We start from the raw sequence: 26,161 nt of genomic DNA, 5'->3' as shown, positions 1-26,161 counted from the left end.
TTGCTTTCATTCCTTAGGTGGCACATTGGCTCAGAACTGCCCTACCCCAAGGATTCACGGATGTGCAGCCCGATTAGTTGACATCAGCGCTTCCGGTTCTCTCATGGATTTAACCATCTGGGCAAAGAGCCGTTCTAAGCTGGTGACCATGGTGTCTTTCCCTAGTCTACACAGAAACAGCATTCTGACGGAGACTAGCTGCTGCAGTTTGGTAGTTCAATCTCCTATTATGAAGAGAAACATTTCGTTGTAAGCGGGTTGCATCAGCCTTGCCACATTTTGTCAACTGGCTATAAAGGAGGGCAGTCATTTAGCAGAGTCACTTGAGACCCTGCTTCCCAGGATCGAAACTTTGCTTTCATTCCTTAGGTGGCACATTGGCTCAGGACTGCCCTACAAAAAGGATTCAGGAATTTGCAGCTCAATTAGTTGAGATCAGCCTTTCGGGCTCTTTAATGGATGAAACCAACTGGGCAAAGAGACGTTCTAAGCTGGGGACCATCGTGTCTTTCCCTAGGCTACACAGAAACAGCACTCTGAGGGAGAAGAGCTGCTGTCATTTGATAGCGAAGTCTCCTATTCTGGAGAGAATTATTTCGTTGTAAGCGGGTTGCATTAGCCTTGCCACATTTTCTCAGCTGGCTATAAAGAAGGGCAGTCAGTAGGCCTCACCCTTCAATCCCACTCCTATTTCATAGAGAAATCAACAGGCCTCGGTGTGCTTTCCTGTGGCAGGAAATTTGCTTTCATTCCTTAGGTGGCCCTTTGGCTCAGAACAGCCCTCCCAGAAGGATTCAGGGATGTGCAGCCCGATTAGTTGATATCAGCCCTTCTCGCTCTTTCATGGATGAGACCAACTGGGCAAAGAGCCGTTCTAAGCTGGGGACCATGGTGTGTTTCCCTAGTCTACACAGAAACAGCACTCTGAGGGAGACGATCTGCTGGCGTTTGGTAGCAAAATCTCCTATTCTGAAGAGAAACATTTCGTTGTAAGTGGGTTGCATCAGCCTTGCCACATTTTCTCAACTGGCTATAAAGGAGGGCAGTCAATAGGTGTCACCCTTCAAGCCCACTCCAATTTCATAGAGAAAACTCCAGGCCTTGGTGTGCTTTCCTGTGGCAAGGAAACTGCTTTCATTCCTTAGGTGGCACCTTGGCTCAGAACTGCCCTACCCCAAGGATTCACAGTTGTGCAGCCCGATTAGTTGACAACAGCATTTCCGGTTCTCTCATGGATGAAACCATCTGGGCAAAGAGCCTTTCTAAGCTTGTGACCATGGTTTCTTTCCCTAGTCTACAGAGAAACAGTATTCAGAGGGAGACTAGCTGCTGGCGTTTGGTAGTACAATCTCCTATTATGAAGAGAAACATTTCGTTGTAAGCGGGTTGCATCAGCCTTGCCACATTTTCTCAGCTGGCTATAAAGGAGGGCAGTCATTTAGCAGAGTCACTTGAGACCCTGCTTCCAAGGCTCGAAACTTTGCTTTCATTCCTTAGGTGGCACATTGGCTCAGGACTGCCCTACAAAATGTATTCAGGAATTTGCAGCTCAATAGGTTGAGATCAGCCTTTCTGGCTCTTTAATGGATGAAACCAACTGGGCAAAGAGACATTCTAAGCTGGGGACCATCGTGTCTTTCCCTAGTCTACCAAGAAACAGCACTCTGAGGGAGAAGAGCTTCTGGCGTTTGATAGCGAAGTCTCCTATTCTGAAGAGAAACATTTCGTTGTAAGTGGGTTGCATCAGCCTTGCCACATTTTCTCAGCTGGCTATAAAGAAGGGCAGTCAGTAGGCCTCACCCTTCAAGCCCACTCCTATTTCATAGAGAAATCAACAGGCCTCGGTGTGCTTTCCTGTGGCAGGAAATTTGCTTTCATTCCTTAGGTGGCCCTTTGTCTCAGAACAGCCCTCCCAGAAGGATTCAGGGATGTGCAGCCTGATTAGTTGAGATCAGCCCTTCTGGTTCTCTCACGGATGAAACCATCTGGGCAAAGAGCCGTTCTAAGCTGGGGACCATGCTGTCTTTCCCTAGTCTACACAGAAAGAGCATTCTCAGGGAGAGGAGCTGCTGGCGTTTGGTAGCACAATCTCCTATTCTGAAGAGAAACATTTCTTTGTAAGCGGGTTGCATCAGCCTTGCTACATTTTCTCAACTGGCTATAAAGCAGGGCAGTCAGTAGGCCTCACCCTTCAATCCCACTCTTATTTCATAGAGAAATCAAGAGGCCTCGGTGTGCTTTGCTGTGGCAGGAAATTTGCTTTCATTCCCTAGGTGGCCCTTTGGCTCAGAACAGCCCGCCCAGAAGGATTTAGGGATGCGCAGCCCGATTAGTTGAGATCAGCCTTTCTGGAGCTTTCATGGATGAAACCAACCTGGCAAAGAACCATTCTAAGCTGGGGAGCAATCTGTCTTTCCCTAGTGTACACAGCAACAGCACTCTGAGGGAGACGTGCTGGGGGGGTTTGGTAGCAAAATCTCGTATTCTGAAGAGAAACATTTCGTTGTAAGCAGGTTGCATCAGCCTTGCCCCATTTTCTCAACTGGCTATAAAGGAGGGCAGTCAGTTGGCCAGCTTACTTGAGGCCCTGCTTCACAGGCTGGAAACTTTGCTTTCATTCCTTAGGTGGCACATTGGCTCAGGAGTGTCTACCCCAAGGATTCAGGGATGTGCAGCCCGATTAGTAGAGATCAGCCCTTCTGGCTCTTTCATGGATGAAGCCAACTGGGTAAAGAGCCATTCTAATTTCGGGACCATGCTGTCTTTCCTTAGTCTACACAGAAACAGCACTCTGAGGGAGACGAGCTGCTTGCGTTTGGTAGCAAAATCTCCTATTGTGAAGGGAAACATGTCGTTGTAAACGGGTTGCCTCAGCCTTGTCACATTTTCTCAACTGGATATAAAGGAGGGCAGTCAGTAGGCGTCACCCTTCAAGCCCACTCCAATTTCATAGAGAAAACTACAGGCCTTGGTGTGCTTTCCTGTGGCAAGGAAACTGCTTTCATTCCTTAGGTGGCACCTTGGCTCAGACCTGACCTACCCCAAGGTTTCACGGATGTGCAGCCCGATTAGTTGACATCAGCGCTTCCGGTTCTCTCATGGATGAAACAATCTGGGCAAAGAGCCGTTCTAAGCTGGGGACCATGGTTTCTTTCCCTAGTCTACACAGAAACAGCATTCTGAGGGAGACTAGCTGCTGGCGTTTGGTAGTACAATCTCCTATTATGAAGAGAAACATTTCGTTGTAAGCAGGTTGCATCAGCCTTGCCACATTTTCTCAATTGGCTATAAAGGAGGGCAGTCAGTAGGCGTCACCCTTCAAGCCCACTGCAATTTCATAGAGAAAACTCCAGGCCTTGGTGTGCTTTCCTGTGGCAAGGAAACTGCATTCATTCCTTAGGTGGCACCTTGGCTCAGAACTGCCCTACCCCAAGGATTCACGGATGTGCAGCCCGATTAGTTGAGATCAGCCCTTATGGCTCTTTCATGGATGAAACCAACTGGGCAAAGAGCTGTTCTAAGCTGGGGACCATGGTGTCTTTCCCTAGTATACACAGAAACAGCACACTGAGTGAAACGAGCTGCTGGCGATTGGTAGAAAAATCTCCTATTCTGAAGAGGACGGGAACATGACTGAAGATTGGTTGTGGAACCCTGTGGCCTGGGAACATGACTGTGGTTTGATTCTGGAACCCTGTGGCCTGGGAACATGACTGTGGTTTGATTCTGGAACCCTGTGTCCTGGGAACATGACTGACTTTTGATTCTGGACACCTGTGGCTTGTGAACATGACTGAGGTATGATTCTGGAACCATGTGTCCTGGGAATATGACTGAGGTTTCGTTAAGGAACCCTGTGGCCTGGGAATATGACAGAGGTTTCGTTCTGGAATCTTGTGGCTTGGGAACTTGACTGTGGTTTGATCGTCGAAACCTGTGGAGTGGCAACGTGACTGAGGTTTAATGGTGGAACCCTGTGCACTGGGAACATGACTGAGGTTTGATGGTTGAAAAATATGGCCTGGCAACATGACTGAGGTTTGATTCTGGAACACTCAGGCTTGGGAACATGTCTGAGGCTGGATGCTCGAACCCTGTGCCCTGGCAGAATGACTCAGGTTTGATTTTGGTACACTCTGGTCTGGGAACATGAATGAGGTTTGATGGTGGATCTGTGGTCTGGCAACAGGACTGAGGTTTGATTGTGGAAAACTCTGGCCCGGGAATATGACTGAGGATTAATTTTGGAAACCCGTGTCCTGGGAACATGACATGGGTTTGATTCTGGAACCCTGTTTCCTGGGAACATGACTGAGGTTTGACTGAGGATCTGTCAGGGTTGGTAACATGACTGAGGCTTAACGGTGGAAATCTGTGGCCTAGCAAGAGGACTGAAGTTTGATGGTGGAACCCTGTGGCCTGTCAAGATGACTCAGGTTTGATTGTGGAACCCTCTGTCATGGGAATATGAATGAGGCTTGATTCTGAAACTTGGTGGCCTTTGAACATGACTGTTTGATTCTGGAACCATGTGGCCTGGGAACATGACTGAGGTTTGATTCTGGAAACCTTTGGCCTGGGACCATTACTGATGTTAGATTTTGGAATCCTGTGGCCTGGGAACATGACTGAGGTTTGGATTCTGGTACCCTGTTGCCTGGGAACATGAAATCGGTTTGATTGTGAAAACCTGTGGCCTGGGAATATGACTGAGGTTTGACGGTGGTAGCCTATGGCCTGGCAACATGACTGAGGATTGATTCTGGATCCCTGTGGCTTGGGAAGATGACTGAGGCGTGATTCTGGAAACCTGTGGCCAGGGAACATGACATCTGTTTAGATTGTGGAATACTGTGCCCTGGGAACCTAACTGAGGCTTGGTGCTGGAACCCTGTGTACTGGGAACATGACTGAGGTTTTATTCTGGAACCCTGTAGCCTGGGAACATAACTGAGGATTGATTCTGGAACCCTGTGGCCCGGGAACATGACATCGGTTGGATTCTGGAACCCTGAGGCCTGGGATCATGACTGAGGTTTGATTGTGGAAACTTGTGGCCTGGGAACATGACTGTGGTTTGATTCTGAAAACCTGTGGCCTGGGAACTTGACCGAGGTTTGGTTCTGGAACCCTGTGGCCTGTGAACATGACTGACATTTGATTCTGGACACATGTGTCCTGGGATATTGACTGAGGTTTGATTGTGGAACCCTCTGGCTTGGGAACATGACTGTGGTTTGATTCTGAATCCCTGTGGCCTGGGAACATGACTGACATTTGATTCTTGACACCTGTGTCCTGGGAATTTGACTGAGGTTTGATATTGGAACCCTGTGGCCTGTGAATATGACCGAGGTTTGAATCTGGAACCCTGTGTCTTGGATATATGACTGAGGTTTGATGGTGGAAAACTCGGGCTTGGTAACCTGACTGAGGCTTGATTCTGGAAACCTGTGGCCTGGGAAATAGACTGTGGTTTGATCGCAGAAACCTGCGGCCTGGCAAGATGACTTAGGTTTGATTGTGGAACACTTTCGCCTAGGAATATGACTGATGTTTGATTCTGGAAACATGTGTCCTTTGAATATGACTGAGGTTTGATTCTGGAAACCTGTGGCCTGGGAAAATGACTGAGGTTTCATTGTGGAAACATATGGCCTGGAGCATGACTGAGGTTTGACGGTGGAACACACTGACCTGGCAACATGACTGAGGCTTGATTCTGGAACCCTGTGGCCTGGGAAGTCGACTGTGGTTTGATGGCAGGAACCTGTGGACTGGCAACATGACTGAGGTTTGATGGTGGAACGCTGTGCACTGGGTACATGCCTGAAGCCTGATACTGGAACCCCCTGTCCTGGGAACATGACATTGGTTTGATTTTGGAACCCTGTTTCCTGGGAACATGACTGAGGTTTGAAGGTTGAAACCTGTGGCCTGGTAACCTGATTGAGGATTGATTGTGGAACATTCTGGCCTGGGAACATGACTGAGCCTTGATGGTAGAACCGTGGCCTGGCAACAGTATTGATGTTTGATTGTGGAACACTCTGCCCCGGGAATATGACTGAGGTTCAATTGTGGAACACTGTGGCCTGGGAATATGACTAAGTCTTGATTCTGGCACCCTGTGGCCTGGGAACATGACAGGGGTTTTATTTTTGAAACCTGTGTCCAGGGAACATGACTGAGGTGTAATTACGGAACGATGTGGCCTGGGAATATGACTGAGGTTTCATTTTGGAAACCATTGGCCTGGGAACATGAATGATTTTAGATTGTGGAATCCTGTGGTCTGGGAAAGTGAAATCGGTTTGGATTCTGGTACCCTGTTGCCTAGGAATATGAAATCGGTTTGATTCTGGAAAACTTTGGTGTGGGCTTATGACTGAGGTTTGATGGTTGAACCCTGTGGCCTGGCAACATGATTGAGGTTTGATTGTGGAAACCTCAGGCTTGGGAACATGACTGAGGTTTGATGGTGGAACCGTGGCCTGGTTACAGGACTGAGGTTTGATTGTGGAACCCTCTGGCCGGGGAATATGACTGAGGTTTAATTGTGGAACCCTGTGGCCTGGGAACATGACTGAGGTTTGATTCTGGATCCCTGTGGCCTGGGAATATGACTGAGGCGTGATTTTGGAAGACTGTTGCCTGGGAAAAAGACATCTGTTTAGATTGGGGAATACTGTGCCCCGGGAACCTGACTGAGCCTTGGTTCTGGAACCCTGTGGACTGGGAACATGACTGAGGTTTTATTCTGAAACCCTGTAGCCTGGGAACATAACTGAGAATTGATTCTGGAACCCTGTGGCCTCGGAACATGACATCGGTGGATTCTCGATCCCTGTGTCCTGGGAACATGAGAACGGTTTGATTCTGGAACCCTGTGGCCTGGGAACATGTCTGAGGTTTGATGGTGGAAACCTGTGGCCTAGCAACATGACTGAGGTTTGATTCTGGAAGACTGTGGCCAGGGAACATGATATCGGGTTGATTCTGGAAACCTGTATCCTGGGAACAGGACTGAGGTTTGCTTCTGGAACCCTGTGTCATGGGAATATGACATCGGTTGAGTTCTGGAACCCTGTGGCCTGGGAACGTGAGTGAGGTTTGATTTTGGACACCTGTTTCCCGGGAAAATGACTGAGGTTTGATTGTTGAAACCTGTGGCCTGGGGAAATGACTGAGGTTTCATTGTGGAACCCTGTGGGCTGTGAACATGACTGGGCTTTTATTTTTGAAACCTGTGTCCAGGGAACATGACTGAGGTTTTATTCTGGAACCCTGTAGCCTGGGAATATAACTGAGGATTGATTCTGGAACCCTGTGGCCTGGGAACGTGATATCGGTGGATTCTGGAACCCTGTGTCCTGGGAACATGAGAACGGTTTGATTCTGGAAACCTGTGGCCTGGGAACATGTCTGAGGTTTGATGGTGGAAACCTGTGGCCTGGCAACATGACTGAGGTTTTATTCTGGAAGACTGTGGCCAGGGAACATGATATCGGTTTGATTCTGGAATCCTGTGTCCTGGGAACAAGACTGAGGTTTGCTTCTGGAACCCTGTGGCCTGGGAACATGACATCGGTTGGATTCTGGACCCCTTTGGACTGGGAACATGACTGAGGTTTGTTTCTTGAAGCCTGTTCCCTGGGAACATGTCTGAGGTTTGATTCTGGTACCATGTGTCCTGGGAATATGACTGAGGTGTGATTCTGGAAACCATTGGCCTGGGAATATGACTGATGTTAGATTGTGGAATCCTGTGGCCTGGGAACATGACATCGGTGGATTCTGGAACCCTGTGGCCTGGGAACATGACAGAGGTTTGTTTCTGGAAGCCAGTTCCCTGGGAACATGACTGAGGTTTGATTCTGGACACCTGTGTCCTGGGAACATGACTGAGGTTTCATTGTTGAAACCTATGACCTGGGAATATGAATGAGGTTTTATTCTGGAACCCTGTAGCTTGGGAACATAACTGAGGCTTGATTCTGAAACCCTGTGGCCTGGGAACGTGACCTCGGAGGATTCTGGATTCTGTGGCATGGGAATATGAGAACAGTTTGATTCTGTAACCCTGTGGGCCGGGAACATGTCTGAGGTTTGATGGTGGAGACCTGTGGGCTGGCAACATGACTGAGGTTTGATTCTGGAAGACTGTTTCCAGGGAAAATGATATCGGGTGGATTCTGGAACCCTGTGTCCTGGGAACAAGACTGAGGTTTGCTTCTGGAAACTTGTGGACTGGAAACATGACATCGGTTGGATACTGGAACCGTGTGGCCTGGGAACATGACTGAGGTTTGATTCTGGACACCTGTGTCGTGGGAACATGACTGAGGTTTGATTGTTGAAACCTATGGCCTAGGAAAATGACTGAGGTTTGATTCTGGAACCCTGTGCCCTGGGAATATGACTGACGTTTGATTCTGGAAACCATTGGCCTGGGAACATGTGTAATGTTAGATAGTGGATTCCTGTGGCCTGGGAACATGACATTGGTTTGGGTTCTGGTACCCTGTTGCCTGGGAACATGAAATCGGTTTGGTTCTGGAAAACTTTAGCCTGGCAACATGACTGACGTTTGATGGTGTAACCCTGTGCACTGGGAACATGACTGAGGAGTGATACTGGAACCCCGTGGCGAGGGAACATGCCATTGGTTTGATTCTGGAACCCTGTTTCCTGGGAACATGACTGAGGTTTGACGGTTGAACCCTGTGGCCTGGCAACATGATTGAGGTTTGATTGTGGAACCCTCAGGTTTGGGAACATGACTGAGGCTTGATGGTGGAACCCTGTGGCCTGGCAAGATGACTTAAGTTTGATTGTGGAAACCTCTGGCCTGGGAACATGACTGAGGCTTGATGGTGGAACCGTGGCCTGGCAATAGGACTGAGGTTTGATTGTGGAACACTCTGGCCTGGGAATATGACTGAGGTTTAATTGTGGAACCCTGTGGGCTGGGAACATGACTGGAATTTTATTTTTGAAACCTGTGTCCAGGGAACATGACTGATTTTTTATTCTGGAACCCTGTGTTCTGTGAACACGACTGAGGTTTGATTCTGGAACCATGTGGCCTGGGAATATGACTGAGGTTTGATTCTGGAAACCATTGTCCTGGGAACATGACTGATGTTAGATTGTGGCATCCTGTGGCCTGGGAACATGACATCGGTTTGGATTCTGGTACCCTGTTGCCTGGGAAAATGAAATTGATTTGATTCTGGAAACCTGTGGCCTGGGGATATGTCTGAGGTTTGATGGTGGTACCCTATGGCCTGGCAACATGAGTGAGATTTGATTCTGGATCCCTGTGGCCTGGGAACATGACTTAGGCGTGATTCTGGAAAACTGTGGCCTGGGAACATGACATCTGTTTAGATTGTGGAATACTGTGCCCCGGGAACCTGACTGAGCCTTGGTTCTGGAACCCTGTGGACTGGGAATATTACTGCGCATTTATTCTGCAACCCTGTAGCCTGGGAACATAACTGAGGATTGATTTTAGAACCCTGTGTCCTGGGAACAAGACTGAGGTTTGCTTCTGGAAACCTGTGGCCTGGGAACATGACATCGGTGTATTCTGGAACCCTGTGTCTTGGGAACAGGAGAATGGTTTGATTCTTTCACCCTGTGGCCTGGGAACATGTCTGAGGTTTGATGGTGGAAACCTGTGTCCTGGCAACATGACTGAGATTTGATTCTTGAAGACTGTGGCCAGGGGATATGATATCCGGTTTATTCTGGATCCCTGTGTCCTGGGAACAAGACTGAGGTTTGCTTCTGGAACCCTGTGGCCTGGGAACATGACTGAGGTTTGTTTCTGGAAGCCTGTTCCCTGGGAACATGACTGAGGTTTGATTCAGGAACCCTGTAGCCTGGGAATATAACCGAGGATTGATTCTGGAAACCTGTGGCCTGGGAACGTGACATTGGTGAATGCTGGAACCCTGTGGCCTGGGAACATGACTGAGGTTTGTTTTTGGAAGCCTGTTCCCTGGTAATATGACTGAGGTTTGATTCTGGAACCATGTGTCCTGGGAATATGAGTGAGGTTTGATTCTGGAAACCATTGTCCTGGGAACATGACTGATGTTAGATTGTGGAATCCTGTGGCCTGGGAACATGACATCGGTGGATTCTGGAAACCTGTGTCCTGGGAACAGGAGAATGGTTTGATTCTTTCACCCTGTGGCCTGGGAACATGTCTGAGGTTTGATGGTGGAAACCTGTGGTCTGGCAACATGACTGAGGTTTGATTCTGGAAGAGTGTGGCCAGGTAACATGATATCGTTTTGATTCTGGAACCCTGTGTCCTGGGAACAAGACTGAGGTTTGCTTCTGGAACCCTGTGGCCTGGGAATATGACATCGGTAGGATTCTGGAACCCTGTGGCCTGGGAACATGACTGAGGTATGTTTCTGGAAGCCTGTTCTCTGGGAACATGACTGAGGTTTGATTCTGCACACCTGTGTCCTGGGAACATGACTGAGGTTTAACTGCTGAAACCTGTGGCCTGCAAAGATGAGTGAGGTTTGATTCTGGAACCCTGTGGCCTGGGAACATGACTGAGGTTTGTTTTTGGAAGCCTGTTCCCTGGGAACATGACTGATGTTTGATTCTGGAACCATGTGTACTGGGAATATGACTGAGGTTTCATTTTGGAAACCTGTGGCCTGGGAAAATGACTGAGGTTTCATTGTTGAAACATGTGGCCTGGGATCATGACTGAGGTTTCATGGCGGAACACACTGGCCTGGCAAAATGATTGAGGCTTGATTCTGGAACCCTGTTGCCTGGGAACTTGACTGAGGTTTGATTCTGGAAGGCTGAGGCCAGGGAACATGATATCGGGTTGATTCTGGAAACCAGTGTCCTGGGAACAAGACTGAGGATTGCTTCTGGAACCCAGTGGCCTGGGAACATGACAGAGGTTTCTTTCTGGAATCCTGTTCCCTGGGAACAACAGTGAGGCATGATTCTGGAAAACTGTGGCCTGGGAACATGACATCTGTTTAGATTGTGGAATACTGTGCCCTGGGATACTGAATGAGCCTAGGTTCTGGAACCCTGTGGACTGGGAAAATGACTGAGGTTTTATTCTGGGACCCTGTAGCCTGGGAACATAATTGAGGATTGATTCTGGAATGCTATGGCCTGGGAACATGACCGTGGTGGATTCTGAAATCCTGTGGCCTGGGAACATGAGAACGGTTTGATTCTGGAACCCTGTGGCCTGGGAACATGACTGAGGTTTGATGGTGGAAACCTGTGGCCTGGCAACATGACTGAGGTTTGTTTCTGGAAGACTGTGGCCAGGGAACATGATAATGGTTTGCTTCTGGAACTCTGTGTCCTGCGAACAAGACTGAGGTTTGCTTCTGGAAACCTGTGGACTGGGAATATGGCATCGGTTGGATACTGGAACCCTGTGGCCTGGGAACATTACTGAGGTTTGTTTCTGGAAGCCTGTTCCCTGGGAATATGACTGAGGTTTGGTGGTGGAACACTCTGGCCTGGCAAAATGACTGAGGCTTTATTCTGGAAACCTGTGGCATGGGAACATGAGAACGGTTTGATTTAGAAAACCTGTCCTGGGAACATGTCTGTGGTTTGATGGTGGAAACCTGTGGCCGGGCAACATGATTGAGGTTTGATTGTGGAACCCTGTGGCCTGGCAAGATGACTTAGGTTTGATTGTGGAACCCTCTGGCCTGGGAATATGACTGAGGTTTAATTGTGGAACCCTGTGGGCTGGGAACATGACTTGCATTTTATATTTGAAACCTGTGTCCATGGAACATGACTGATTTTTTATTCTGGAGACCTGTGTCCTGGGAACACGACTGAAGTTTCATTCTGGGACCATGTGGCCTTGGAATATGACTGAGGTTTGATTCTGGAAACCATTGGCCTGGGAACATGACTGATGTTCGATTATAGAATCCTGTGGCCTGGGAACATGACATCGGTTTGGATTCTGGTACCCTGTTGCCTGGGAACATGAAATCGGTTTGATTCTGGAAACCTGTGGCCTGAGTATATGACTGAGGTTTGATGGTTGTAACCTATGGCCTGGCAACAAGAGTGAGGTTTGATTCTGGATCCCTGTGGCCTGGGAACATGACTGAGGCTTGATTCTAGAAAACTGTGGCCTGGGAACATGACATCTGTTTAGATTGTGGAATACTGTGCCCTGGAATCCTGACTGAGACTTGGTTCTGGAACCCTTTGGACTGGGAACATGACTGAGGTTTTATTCTGGAACCCTGTAGCCTGGGAACATAACTGAGGATTGATTCTGGAACGCTATGGCCTGGGAGCATGACCTCGGTGGATTCTGGAATCCTGTGGCCTGGGAACATGAGAACGGTTTGATTCTGGAACCCTGTGGCCTGGGAACATGTCTGAGCTTTGATGGTGGAAACCTGTGGGCTGGCAACATGACTGAGGTTTGATTCTGTAAGACTGTGGCCAGGGAACATGATATCGGGTTGATTCTGGAAACCTGTGTCCTGGGAAGAAGACTGAGGTTTGCTTCTGGAAGCCTGTGTCCTGGGAAAATGACTGAGGTTTGATTCTGCACACCTGTGTCCTGGGAACATGACTTAGGTTTGAGTGTTGAAACCTGTGGCCTGCGAACATGACTGAGGTTTGATTCTGGAACCATGTGTCCTGGGAATATGACTGAGGTTTGATTCTGGAAACCTGTGGCCTGGGAAAATGACTGAGGTTTCATTGTGGAAACATGTGGCCTGGGATCAGGACTGAAGTTTGATGGTGGAACACTCTGGCCTGGCAAAATGACTGAGGCTTGATTCCGGAACCCTGTGGCCTGGGAACTTGACTGAGGTTTGATGGCAGAAACCTGTGGACTGGCAACATGACTGAGGATTGATTGTGGAAACCTGTGGCCTGGGAACATGACATCGGTTGGATTCTGGAACCCTGTGGCCTGGGAATATGACTGACGTTTGATTGTGGAAACCTCTGGCCTTTGAACATGACTGTGGTGTGAATCTGGAAACCTGTGGCCTGTGAACATGACATCTGTTGGATTCTGGAACCCTGTTGCCTGGGAACATGACAGAGATTTTTTTCTGGAAGCCTGTTCCCTGGGAACATGACTGAGGTTCGATTCTGGACACCTGTGGCCTGGGAAAATGTCTGAGGTTTGATTGTTGAAACCTGTGGCCTGGGAACATGACATCTGTTTAGATTGTGGAATACTATGCCCTGGGATCCTGACTGAGCCTTGGTTCTGGAACGCTGTGGACTGGGAACATGACTGAGGTTTTATTCTGGAACAATGTAGCCTGGAAAATAACTGAGGATTGATTGTGGAACCCTGTGGCCTGGGAAAATGACATCGTTGTATTCTGGAACCCTGTGTCCTGGGAACATGAGAACGGTTTGATTCTGGAACCCTGTGGCCTGGGATCATGTCTGAGGTTTGATGGTGGAAACCTGTGGCCTGGCAACATAACTGAAGTTTGATTCTGGAAGACTGTGACCAGGGAATATGATATCGGGTTGATTCTGAAACCCTGTGATCTGGGAACAAGACTGAGGTTTGCTTCTGGAACCCTGTGGTCTGAGAAAATGACATCGGTTGGATTCTGGAACCCTGTGGCCTGGGAACATGACTGAGGTTTGTTTCTGGAAACCTGTTCCCTGGGAACATGACTGAGGTTTGATTCTGGACACCTGTGTCCTGCAAACGTGACTGAGGTTTGATTGTTGAAACCTATGGCCTGCAAATATGACTCAGGTTTGATTCTGGAACCACGTGTCCTGGGAATATGACTGAGGTTTGATTCTGGAAACCTTTGGCCTGGGAAAATGACTGAGGTTTCATTGTGGAAACATGTGGCCTGGGATTATGACTGAGGTTTGATGGTGGAACACTCTGGCCTGGCAAAATGACTGAGGCTTGATTCTGGAACCCTTTGGCCTGGGAACTTGACTGAGGTTGGATGGCAGAAACCTGTGGACTGGCAACATGACTGAGGTTTGATTGTGGAACCCTGTGCACGGGGACCATGACTGAGGCCTGATACTGGAAGCCCGTGGCGTGGGAACATGACATTGGTTTGATTCTCGAGCCCTGTTTACTGGGAATATTACTGAGGATTGATGGTTGAACCCTGCGGCCTGGCAACATGATTGAGGTTTGATAGTGGAACCCTCAGGCTTGGGAACATGAGTGAGGTTTAATTGTGGAACCCTGTGGCCTGGGAACACGACTGGGATTTGATTTCTGAAATCTGTGTCCAGGGAACATGAATGATGTTAGAGTGTGGAATCCTGTGGCCTGGGAACATGACATCAGTTTGGATTCTGCTACCCTGTTGCCTGGGAACATGAAATCGGTTTGATTCTGGAAACCTGAGGCCTGGGAATATGACTGAGGTTTGATGGTGGTACCCTATGGCCTGGCAACATGACTGAGGTTTGATCCTGGATCCCTGTGGCCTGGGAACATGACTGAGGCGTGATTCTGGAAACCTGTGTCCTGGGAACATGACATCTGTTTAGATGGTGGAATACTGTGCCCCAGGAACCTGACTGAGCCTTGGTTCTCGAACCCTGTGGAATGGGAACATGACTGAGGTTTTATTCTGGAACCCTGTAGCCTGGGAACATGACATGGGTGGATTCTGGAACCCTGTGGCCTGGGAACCTGCGAACGGTTTGACTCTGGAACCGTGTGGCCTGGGAACATGTCTGAGGTTTGATGGTGGAAACTTGTGGCCTGGCAACATGACTGAGGTTTGATTCTGGAAGACTGTGGCCAGGGAACATGATATCGGGTTGATTCTGGAAACTTGTGACCTGGGAACAAGACTGAGGTTTGATTCTGGGACCCTGAGGCCTGGAAACATGACATCTGTTTAGATTGTGGAATACTGTGGCCCGAGAACCTGACTGAGCCTTGGTTCTGGAACCCTGTGGACTGGGAACATGACTGAGGTTTTATTCTGGAACCCTCTAGCCTGCGAACATAACTGAGGATTGATTCTGGAACCCTGTGGCCTGGGAGCATGACATGGTTGGATTCTGGAACCCTGAGACCTGGGAACATGATATCTGTTTAGATTGTGGAATACTGTGCCCCGGGAACCTGAATGAGCCTTGGTTCTGGAACCCTGTGGTCTGGGAACATGACTGAGGTTTTATTCTGAAAGACTGTGTCCAGGGAACATGATATCGGGTTGATTCTGGAAAACTGTGTCCTGGGAACAAGACTGAGGTTTGATTCTGGAACCCTGTGGCCTGGGAACATGACTGAGGTTTGTTTCTGGAAGCCTGTTCCCTGGGAACAAGACTAGGTTTTGATTCTGGAACCCTGTGGCCTGGGAACATGACTGAGGTTTGTTTCTGGAAGCCTGTTCCCTGGGAACATGACTGAGGTTTGATTCTGGACACCTGTGTGCTGGGAACATGACTGAGGTTTGATGTTGAAAACTGTGGCCTGCGAACATGACTCAGGTTGATTCTGGAACCATTTATCCTGGGAATATGACTGAGGTTTGATTCTGGAAACCTTTGGCCTGGGAAAATGAGTGAGTTTTCATTGTGGAAACATGTGGCCTGGGATCATGACTGATGTTAGAGTGTGGAATCCTGTGGCCTGGGAACATGACATCGGTTTGGATTCTGGTACCCTGTTGCCTGGGAACATGAAATCGGTTTGATTCTGGAAACCTGAGGACTGGGAATATGACTGAGGTTTTATGGTGGTACCCTATGGCCTGGCAACATGACTGAGGTTGGATTCTGGATCCCTGTGGCCTGGGAACATGACTGAGGCGTGATTCTGGAAACCTGTGTCCTGATAACATGACATCTGTTTAGATTGTGGAATACTGTGCCCAGGGAACCTGACTGAGCCTTGGTTCTCGAACCCTGTGGAATGGGAACATGACTGAGGTTTTATTCTGGAACCCTGTAGCCTGGGAACATGACATGGGTGGATTCTGGAACCCTGAGGCCTGGGAACATGACATCTGTGGATTCTGGAACCCTGTGGCCTGGGAACATGTGAACGGTTTGACTCTGGAACCGTGTGGCCTGGGAACATGTCTGAGGTTTGATGGTGGAAACTTGTGGCCTGGCAACATGACTGAGGTTTGATTCTGGAAGACTGTGGCCAGGGAACATGATATCGGGTTGATTCTGGAAACTTGTGACCTGGGAACAAGACTGAGGTTTGATTCTGGGACCCTGAGGCCTGGGAACATGACATCTGTTTAGATTGTGGAATACTGTGGCCCGAGAACCTTACTGAGCCTTGGTTCTGGAACCCTGTGGACTGGGAACATGACTGAGGTTTTATTCTGGAACCCTGTAGCCTGCGAACATAACTGAGGATTGATTCTGGAACCCTGTGGCCTGGGAGCATGACATGGTTGGATTCTGGAACCCTGAGACCTGGGAACATGACATCTGTTTAGATTGTGGAATACTCTGCCCCGGGAACCTGAATGAGCCTTGGTTCTGGAACCCTGTGGACTGGGAACATGACTGAGGTTTTATTCTCGAACCCTCTAGCCTGGGAACATAACTGAGGATTGATTCTGGAACCCTTTTGCCTGGGAACATGACATGGGTGGATTCTGGAACCCTGAGGCCTGGGAACATGACATCTGTTTAGATTGTGGAATACTGTGCCCCGGGAACCTGACTGAGCATAGGTTCTGGAACACTGTGGACTGGGAACATGACTGAGGTTTTATTCTGGAACCCTTTAGCTTGCGAACATAACTGAGGATTGATTCTGGAAAGCTGTGGCCTGGGAGCATGACATCGGTGGATTCTGGAACCCTATGGCCTGGGAACCTGCGAACGGTTTGACTCTGGAACCCTGTGGCCTGGGAACATGTCTGAGGTTTGATGGTGGAAACCTGTGGCCTGGCAACATGATTGAGGTTTGATTCTGGAAGACTGTGGCCAGGGAATATGATATCGGGTTGATTCTGGAAACCTGTGTCCAGGGAACAAGACTGAGGTTTGATTCTGGAACCCTGTGGCCTTGCAACATGACTGAGGTTTTATTCTGAAAGACTGTGTCCAGGGAACATGATATCGGGTTGATTCTGGAAACCTGTGTCCTGGGAACAAGACTGAGGTTTGATTCTGGAACCCTGTGGCCTGGGAACATGACTGAGGTTTGTTTCTGGAAGCCTGTTCCCTGGGAACATGACTGAGGTTTGATTCTGAACACCTGTGTCCTGGGAACAAGACTGAGGTTTGATTCTGGAACCCTGTGGCCTGGGAACATGACTGAGGTTTGTTTCTGGAAGCCTGTTCCCTGGGAACAAGACTAGGTTTTGATTCTAGAACCCTGTGGCCTGGGAACATGACTGAGGTTTGTTTCTGGAAGCCTGTTCCCTGGGAAAATTACTGAGGTTTGATTCTGGACACCTGAGTGCTGGGAACATGACTGAGGTTTGATTGTTGAAAACTGTGGCCTGCGAAAATGACTCAGGTTGATTCTGGAACCATGTTTCCTGGGAATATGACTGAGGTTTGATTCTGGAAAACTTTGGCCTGGGAAAATGAGGGAGTTTTCATTGTGGAAACATGTGGCCTGGGATCATGACTGAGGTTTGATGGTGGAACACTCTGGCCTGGCAAAATGACTGAGGCTTGATTCTGGAGCCCTGTTTACTGGGAACATGACTGAGGTTTGATGGTTGAACCCTGTGGCCTGGCAACATGATTGAGGTTTAATAGTGGAACCCTGTGCACGGGGACCATGACTGAGGCCTGATACTGGAACCCCGTGGCGTCGAAACATGACATTGGTTTGATTCTGGAGCCCTGTTTACTGGGAATATGACTGAGGATTGATGGTTGAACCCTGTGGCCTGGTAACATGATTGAGGTTTGATGGTGGAACCCTGTGGCTTGGCAAGGTGACTTAGGTTTGATTGTGGAACACTCTGGCCTGGGAACATGACTGAGGCTTGATGGTGGAACGGTGGCCTTGCAACAGGACTGAGGTTTGATTGTGGAACCCTCTGGCCTGGGAATATGACTGAGGGTTTAATTGTGGAACCCTGTGGACTGGGAACATGACTGGGATTTTATTTCTGAAACCTGTGTCCAGGGAACATGACTGAGGTTTTATTCTGGAACCCTGTGTCCTGCGTACACGACTGAGGTTTGATTCTGGAAACATGTGGCCTGGGAATATGACTGAGGTTTGATTCTCGAAACCATTGGCCTGGGAACATGACTGATGTTAGAGTGTGGAATCCTGTGGCCTGGGAACATGACATCGGTTTCGATTCTGATACCCTGTTGCCTGGGAACATGAAATCGGTTTGATTTTGGAAACCTGAGCCCTGGAAATATGATTGAGGTTTGATGGTGGTACCCTATGGCCTGGCAACATGACTGAGGTTTGATTCTGTATCCCAGTGGCCTGGGAACTTAACTGAGGTTTGATGACAGAAACCTGTGGACTGGCAACATGACTGAGGTTTGATTTGGTACCCTGTGCACGGGGACCATGACTGAGGCCTCATACTTGAACCCCATGGGGTGGGAACATGATATTGGTTTGATTCTGGAGCCCTGTTTACTGGGAGCATGACTGAGGATTGATGGTGAACCCTGTGGCCTGGCAACATGTTTGAGGTTTGATAGTGGAACCCTCAGGCTTGGGAACATGAGTGAGGCTTGATGGTGGAACCCTGTGCCCTGGCAATATGCCTGAGGCTTGATGGTGGAAACCTGTGGCTTGGCAAGATGACTTAGGTTTGATTGTGGAACACTCTGGCCTGGGAACATGACTGAGGCTTGATGTTGGAACCGTGGCCTGGCAACATGACTGAGGTTTGATTGTGGAAACCTCTGGCCTGGGAATATGACTGAGGTTTAATTGTGGAACCCTGTGGCCTGGGAACATGACTTGGATTTTATTTCTGAAACCTGTGTCCAGGGAACATGACTGAGGTTTTATTCTGGTACGCTGTGTCCTGGGAGCACGACTGAGGTTTGATTCTGGAACCATGTGGCCTGGGAATATGACTGAGGTTTGATTCTGGAAACCATTGGCCTGGAAACATGACTGATGTTAGAGTGTGGAATCCTGTGGCCTGGGAACATGACATCGTTTTGGATTCTGGTACCCTGTTGCCTGGGAATATGAAATCGTTTTGATTCTGGATAACTATGGCCTGGGAATATGACTGAGGTTTGATGGTGGTAACCTATGGCCTGGCAACATGACTGAGGTTTGATTCTGGATCCCTGTGGCCTGGGAACATGACTGAGGCGTGATTCTGGAAATCTGTGGCCTGGGAACATGACATCTGTTTAGATTGTGGAATACTGTGCCCCTGGAACCTGACTGAGCCTTGGTTCTGGAACCCTGTGGACTGGGAACTTCACTGACGATTTATTCTGGAACCCTGTAGCCTGCGAACATAACTGAGGATTGATTCTGGAACCCTGTGGCCAGGGAACCTGCGAACGGTTTGACTCTGGAACCCTGTGGCCTGGGAACATGTCTGAGGTTTGATGGTGGAATCCTGTGGCCTGGCAACATGACTGAGGTTTGATTCTGGAAGACTGTGGCCAGGGAACATGATATCGGTTTGATTCTGTAACCCTGTGTCCTGGGAACAAGACTGAGGTTTGATTCTGGAACCCTGTGGCCTGGGAACATGACTGAGGTTTTTTTTCTGGAAGCCTATTTCCTGGGAACATGACTGAGGTTTGATTCTGGACACCTGTGTCCTGGGAACAAGGCTGAGGTTTGATTCTGGAACCCTGTGGTCTGGGAACATGACGGAGGTTTGTTTCTAGAAGCCTGTTCCCTGGGAACAAAACTGAGTTTTGATTCTGGACACCTGTTTCCTGGGAACATGACTGAGGTTTGATTGTTGAAACCTATGGCCTGCGAACATGACTCAGGTTGATTCTGGAACCATGTGTCCTGGGAATATGACTGTGGTTTGATTCTGGAAACCTTTGGCCTGGGAAAATGACTGAGGTTTCATTTTGGAAACATGTGGCCTGGGATCATGACTGAGGTTTGATGGTGGAACACTCTGGCCTGGCAAAATGACTGAGGCTTGATTCTGGAGCCCTGTTTACTGGGAACATGACTCAGGTTTAATGGTTGAACCCTGTGGCCTGACAACATGATTGAGGTTTGATAGTGGAACCCTGTGCACGGGGACCATGACAGAGGCCTGATACTGGAACCCCGTGTCATGGAAACCTGACATTGGTTTGATTCTCGAGCCCTGTTTACTGGGAATATGACTGAGGATTGATGGTTGAACCCTGTGGCCTGGTAACATGATTGAGGTTTGATAGTGGAACCCTCAGGCTTGGGACCATGAGTGAGGTTTGATGGTGGAACCCTGTGGCCTGGCAACATGCCTGAGGTGTGATGGTGGAACCCTGTGGCTTGGCAAGGTGACTTAGGTTTGATTGTGGAACACTCTGGCCTGGGAACATGACTTAGGCTTGATGGTGGAACCGTGGCCTGGCAACAGGACTGAGGTTTGATTGTGGAACCCTCTGGCCAGAGAATATGACTGAGGTGTAATTGTGGAACCCTGTGGCCTGGGAACATGACTGGGATTTTATTTCTGAAACCTCTGTCCAGGGAACATGTCTGAGGATTTATTCTGGAACCCTGTGTCCTTGGAACATGACTGAGGTTTGATTCTGGATCCCTGTGGCCTGGGAACATGACTGAGGCGTGATTCTTGAAACCTGTGGCCTGGGAACATGACATTTGTTTACATTGTGGAATACTCTGCCCCGGGACCCTGACTGAGCCTTGGTTCTGGAAACCTGTGGCCTGGGAACATGACTGAGGTTTTATTCTGGAACCCTGTAGTCTGGGAACATAACTGAGGATTGATTCTGGAACCCTGTGGCCTGGGAATATGACATGGGTGGATTCTGGAACCCTGAGGCCTTGGAACATGACATCTGTTTAGATTGTGGAATACTGTGCCCCGGGAACCTGACTGAGCCTTGATTCTGGAACCCTGTGGACTGGGAACTTGACTGAGGATTTATTCTGGAACCCTGTAGCCTGCGAACATAACTGAGGATTGATTCTGGAACCCTGTGGCCTGGGAGCATGACATCGGTGGATTCTGGAACCCTGAGGCCTGGGAAACTGCGAACGGTTTGAATCTGGAACCGTGTGGCCTGGGAACATGTGTGAGGTTTGATGGTGGAAACCTGTGGCCTGGCAACATGACTGAGGTTTGATTCTTGAAGACTGTGGCCAGGGAACATGATATCGGGTTGATTCTGTAACCCTGTGTCCTGGAAACAAGACTGAGGTTTGATTCTGGAACCCTGTGGCCTGGGAACATGACTGAGGTTTTTTTTCTGGAAGCCTGTTCCCTGGGAACAAGACTGAGGTTTGATTCTGGACACCTGTGTCCTGGGAACAAGACTGAGGTTTGATTCTGGAACCCTGTGGTCTGGGAACATGACTGAGGTTTGTTTCTGGAAGCCTTTTCCCTGGGAACAAGACTGAGTTTTGATTCTGGAACCCTGTGGCCTGGGAACATGACTGAGTTTTGTTTCTGGAAGCCTGTTCCCTGGGAACATGACTGAGGTTTGATTCTGGAGACCTGTGTCCTGGGAACATGACTGAGGTTTGATTGTTGAAAGCTGCGGCCTGCGAACATGACTCAGGTTGATTCTGGAACCATGTGTCCTGGGAATATGACTGAGGTTTGATTCTGGAAACCTTTGGCCTGGGAAAATGACTGAGGTTTCATTGTGGAAACATGTGGCCTGGGATCATGACTGAGGTTTGATGGTGGAACACTCTGGCCTGGCAAAATGACTGAGGCTTGATTCTGGAGCCCTGTTTACTGGGAACATGACTGAGGTTTAATGGTTGAAACCTGTGGCCTGACAACATGATTGAGGTTTGATAGTGGAACCCTGTGCACGGGGACCATGACTGAGGCCTGATACTGGAACCCCGTGGCGTGGAAACATGACATTGGTTTGATTCTCGAGCCCTGTTTAATGGAAATATGACTGAGGATTGATGATTGAAACCTGTGGCCTGGTAACATGATTGAGGTTTGATAGTGGAACCCTCAGGCTTGGGAACATGAGTGAGGCTTGATGGTGGAACCCTGTGACCTGGCAACATCCCTGAGGTTTGATGGTGGAAACCTGTGGCTTGGCAAGGTGACTTAGGTTTGATTGTGGAACACTCTGGCCTGGGAACATGACTGAGGCTTGATGGTGGAACCGTGGCCTGGCAACAGGACTGAGGTTTGATTGTGGAACCCTCTGGCGGGGAATATGACTGAGGTTTAATTGTGGAACCCTGTGGCCTGGGAACATGACTGGGATTTTATTTCTGAAACCTGTGTCCAGGGAACATGTCTGAGGATTTATTCTGGAACCCTGTGTCCTTGGAACATGACTGAGGTTTGATTCTAGAACCATTTGGCCTGGGAATATGACGGAGGTTTGATTCTGGAAACCATTGGCCTGGGAACATAACTGATGTTAGAGTGTGGAATTCTGTGGCCTGGGAACATGACATCGGTTTGGATTCTGGTACGCTGTTGCCTGGGAACATGAAATCGGTTTGATTCTGGAAACCTGAGGCCTGGGAATATGACTCAGGTTTGACGGTGGTACCGTATGGCCTGGCAACATGACTGAGGTTTGATTCTGGATCCCTGTGGACTAGGAACATGACTGAGGTTTTATTCTGGAACCCTGTAGCCTGGGAACATAAATGAGGATTGATTCTGAAACCCTGTGGCTTGGGAATATGACATCGGTGGATTCTGGGACCCTGAGGCCTGGGAACATGACATCTGTTTAGATTGCGGAATACTGTGGCCCGGGAACCTGACTGAGCCTTGGTTCTGGAACCCTGTGGACTGGGAACATGACTGAGGTTTTATTCTGGAACCCTTTCGCCTGGGAACATAAGTGAGGATTGATTCTGGAACCCTCTGTCCTGGGAACATGACATGGTTGGATTCTGGAACCCTGAGACCTGGGAACATGACATATGTTTAGATTGTGGAATACTGTGCCCCGGGAACCTGACTGAGCCTTGGTTCTGGAACCCTGTGGACTGGGAACGTGACTGAGGATTTATTCTGGAACCCTGTAGCCTGCGAACATAACTGAGGATTGATTCTGGAACCCTGAGGCCTGGGAGCATGACATCGGTGGATTCTGGAACCCTGAGGCCTGGGAAACTGCGAACGGTTTGACTCTGGAAGCGTGTGGCCTGGGAACATGTGTGAGGTTTGATGGTGGAAACCTGTGGCCTGGCAACATGACTGAGGTTTGATTCTTGAAGACTGTGGCCAGGGAACATGATATTGGGTTGATTCTGTAACCCTGTGTCCTGGAAACTAGACTGAGGTTTGATTCTGGAACCCTGTGGCCTGGGAACATGACTGAGGTTTTATTCTGGAGCCCTGTAGCCTGGGAACATAACTGAGGATTGATTCTGGAACCCTGTGGCCTGGGAACATGACATGGGTGGATTCTGGAACCCTGAGGCCTGGGAACATGACATTTGTTTAGATTGTGGAATACTGTGGCCCGGGAACCTGACTGAGCCTTGTTTCTGGAACCCTGTGGACTGGGAACATGAAATAGGTGGATTCTGGAACACTGTGGCCTGGGAACCTGCGAACGATTTGACACTGGAACCCTGTGGCCTGGGAACATGTCTGAGGTTTGATGGTAGAAACCTGTGCCCTGGCAACATGACTGAGGTTTGATTCTGAAAGTGTGGCCAGGGAACATGATATCGGGTTGATTCTGGAACCCTGTTGCCTGGGAACATAACTGAGGTTTGTTTCTGGAAGCCTGTTCCCTGGGAACATGACTAAGGTGTGATTCTGGACAGCTGTGTCCTGCAAACGTGACTGAGGTTTGATTGTTGAAACCTATGGCCTGCAAACATGACTCAGGTTTGATTCTGGAACCACGTGTCCTGGGAATATGACTGAGGTTTGATTCTGGAAACCTTTGGCCTGGGAAAATGACTGAGGTTTCATTGTGGAAACATGTGGCCTGGGATCATGACTGAGGTTTGATGGTGGAACACTCTGGCCTGGCCAAATGACTGAGGCTTGATTCTGGAACCCTGTGGCCTGGGAACTTGACTGAGGTTGGATGGCAGAAACCTGTGGACTGGCAACATGACTGAGGTTTGATTGTGGAACCCTGTGCACGGGGACCATGACTGAGGCCTGATACTGGAACCCCGTGGCGTGGGAACATGACATTGGTTTGATTCTCGAGCCCTGTTTACTGGGAATATTACTGAGGATTGATGGTTGAACCCTGCGGCCTGGCAACATGATTGAGGTTTGATAGTGGAACCCTCAGGCTTGGGAACATGAGTGAGGTTTAATTGTGGAACCCTGTGGCCTGGGAACATGACTGGGATTTGATTTCTGAAACCTGTGTCCAGGGAACATGACTGAGGTTTTATTCTGGAACCCTGTGTCCAGGGAACACGACTGAGGTTTGATTCTAGAGCCATGTGGCCTGGGAATATGACTGATGTTAGAGTGTGGAATCCTGTGGCCTGGGAACATGACATCGGTTTGGATTCTGGTACCCTGTTGCCTGGGCACATGAAATCGGTTTGATTCTGGAAACCTGAGGACTGGGAATATGACTGAGGTTTGATGGTGGTACCCTATGGCCTGGCAACATGACTGAGGTTTGATTCTGGAACCCTGTGTCCTTGGAACATGACTGAGGTTTGATTCTGGAACCATGGGGCCTGGGAATATGACTGAGGTTTGATTCTGGAAACCATTGGCATGGGAACATAACTGATGTTAGAGTGTGCAAATCTGTGGCCTGGGAACATGACATCGGTTTGGATTCTGGTACGCTGTTGCCTGGGAACATGAAATCGGTTTGATTCTGGAAACCTGGGGCCTGGGAATATGACTCAGGTTTGATGGTGGTACCCTATGGCCTGGCAACATGACTGAGGTTTGATTCTGGATCCCTGTGGCCTGGGAACATGACTGAGGCGTGATTCTTGAAACCTGTGGCCTGGGAACATGACATCTGTTTACATTGTGGAATACTCTGCCCCGGGACCCTGAATGAGCCTTGGTTCTGGAAACCTGTGGCCTGGGAACATGACTGAGGTTTTATTCTGGAACCCTGTAGCCTGGGAACATAACTGAGGATTGATTCTGGAACCCTGTGGCCTGGGAACATTACATGGTTGGATTCTGGAACCCTGAGGCCTGGGCACATGACATCTGTTTAGATTGTGGAATACTGTGCCCCGGGAACCTGACTGAGCCTTGGTTCTGGAACCCTGTGGACTGGGAACTTGACTGAGGATTTATTCTGGAACCCTGTAGCCTGCGAACATAACTGAGGATTGATTCTGGAACCCTGTGGCCTGGGAGCATGACATCGGTGGATTCTGGAACCCTGAGGCCTGGGAAACTGCGAACGGTTTGACTCTGGAAGCGTGTGGCCTGGGAACATGTGTGAGGTTTGATGGTGGAAACCTGTGGCATGGCAACATGACTGAGGTTTGATTCTTGAAGACTGTGGCCAGGGAACATGATATTGGGTTGATTCTGTAACCCTGTGTCCTGGAAACTAGACTGAGGTTTGATTCTGGAGCCCTGTGGCCTGGGAACATGACTGAGGTTTTATTCTGGAGCCCTGTAGCCTGGGAACATAACTGAGGATTGATTCTGGAACCCTGTGGCCTGGGAACATGACATGGGTGGATTCTGGAACCCTGAGGCCTGGGAACATGACATTTGTTTAGATTGTGGAATACTGTGGCCCGGGAACCTGACTGATCCTTGTTTCTGGAACCCTGTGGACTGGGAACATGAAATAGGTGGATTCTGGAACACTGTGGCCTGGGAACCTGCGAACGATTTGACACTGGAACCCTGTGGCCTGGGAACATGTCTGAGGTTTGATGGTAGAAACCTGTGCCCTGGCAACATGACTGAGGTTTGATTCTGAAAGTGTGGCCAGGGAACATGATATCGGGTTGATTCTGGAACCCTGTTGCCTGGGAACATGACTGAGGTTTGTTTCTGGAAGCCTGTTCCCTGGGAACATGACTAAGGTGTGATTCTGGACACCTGTGTCCTGCAAA

The sequence above is a fragment of the Balaenoptera physalus genome (assembly GCF_965194825.1).
Source record: "Balaenoptera physalus genome assembly, chromosome: 19".
NCBI lineage: Eukaryota > Metazoa > Chordata > Mammalia > Artiodactyla > Balaenopteridae > Balaenoptera > Balaenoptera physalus.
This window is presented reverse-complemented; position numbering follows the sequence as displayed.